The following is a 1,893-nucleotide window of genomic DNA, read 5'->3' on the forward strand; positions in this document are numbered from 1 at the left end:
GTTGGGGTAGATAGAGAGAGAACAAAAGCATGAACTTGTATAATCATGCTGCCATGACCAGCACATGAATTTATCTGTGTATGGGAGAATGTCATAGGATCATAGGGGAACTTAGAGGTTATCTAGTCCAAGTGCCTCATTTGACAGACGAGAAACCTGAGACTTAAAATAAATGACTTGCCTATGGTCACACAAGTACTAAGTATTAGAGGTAGGATTTGAACCCAGGTCTTCCTGACTTCCTGCTCCAACACTCTATTCTCTCTGCCATGATGTTGCCTCTCTTTTATTCTGCCCTCCCCTGTTTCTTCTTTTCCCATAGACACTTTGCTTCATCTCTAAGTTGTTCTGAGTGAACTGACTCTATAGGGAACTGGTGAAGGTGCCACAAAGTTTGTTGGCTCTTCAGTTTTTCTTCTTGTCATTGTATTGTGGCTGTGGTGGTGGCTGAAATATTTCACTGCCCATATAAGCTTGTCCCTGACTAGAATGAGGAAAGGGGGTGGGATAGAACTAGATTCTTTTTGTCTCTGTACCTGTGAGAATATATGCTTAGTGCTTTCCTAGGTTCAGCAGGGCCACGTAATCAATTGCCATGATACCTCACTTATCTGAGGATATTTTATCCTGCAACCCCAACTATCTAGGATATAGTTAAGGATAATTGAGCAAAGAAAAATTGAAGCAAAAAACAATTCTCAGTAGTCCAAACTGAGGTCACCAAGTTACTAACACTCAGTTCTACTTACCCCCAAGAGCTCTTTGGGCTCCCTCTCAGCCTATTTAGACACAATTCTCATAAGATTAGTGATTTGGTTCCCCAGATATGGGGAATTAGAAGTAGTAAATTGGAAGGGGGCCAGCAGTTGTTAAAGGGATACACATTAATCGCAGCAAGAAGTGATTGCATGACACTGAAGGAAGAAATTAAAAAAAAAGAAACATACAACGAGGACATTTAAGAATCCTCAAAGCCCAGAGGAGTGTAGCCATTTAATGTAAAGACATAGAACCTCATACACACCAATAGCACCTGACTTTGTTTCTGTTTAACATTTCTCTAAGTGATTTGGATAAAGGAATTAGTGAAATGCTTCTCATGTTTGCAGGTGATAGAAGGGTGGAAGAAAAGCTAATGTTCTGGATAATAGAATCAAGATGCAAAAAGAGTGTGGCAAGAAAGAATATTGGGCCTAATCTAACAGGTTAAAATTCAAAAGGAATGAATTACAGAGTTTTATATTTACATTTGGGTTAAAATCAATTTCCAAATATGAAATGAGAGGAATTCTGAAAAAGCTATGAGATTGAGTATAGTGAATTGGAGGCTCAACTAAAGTTATTAACATTATATAATAATGATAATAGTAGCTAACATTCATATAGCATTTACTATGTGCCAGGTGATATGCTAAGTGTTTTACACATATTATTTCATTTGAACCCAACAACAATCCTGGGAGGTATGTGCTATTATTATCCCCTTTTTACAGATAAGGACACTGAGGTAAACAGAAGTGAAGTGATTCTGTTATGATTGTGGGTTACATTAAGAAAAGAATAGTGTCCAGGACTAGGGAAATAATATTCCTGCTCTACAGTTGTCAGATACCATCTGGAGTACCGTGTTCAGTTTTGGGAGCCGCATTTTAGGAAGTATTAACGAGCGGGAGAACTTCTGGAGGAAGATAAGCAAAGTGCTGAAGAGCCTTAAGTTCATGCCTTATGAAGAAGGATTAGAAAAACCTGAAGTTTTTAGCCTAAGGAAGAGAAGACTTGGTACTGGCAGAAGTGGAGGCATGATAATGGTCTTCACCTATTTGAAGTATTAGCATGAGAAAGAGGGATTAGATTTGTTCTGCTTGGCCACAAAGCAGAACTAGCAACTATGAA

The sequence above is a fragment of the Vombatus ursinus genome, unplaced genomic scaffold (assembly GCF_900497805.2).
Source record: "Vombatus ursinus unplaced genomic scaffold, bare-nosed wombat genome assembly UNPS02009573.1, whole genome shotgun sequence".
NCBI classification, from domain to species: domain Eukaryota; kingdom Metazoa; phylum Chordata; class Mammalia; order Diprotodontia; family Vombatidae; genus Vombatus; species Vombatus ursinus.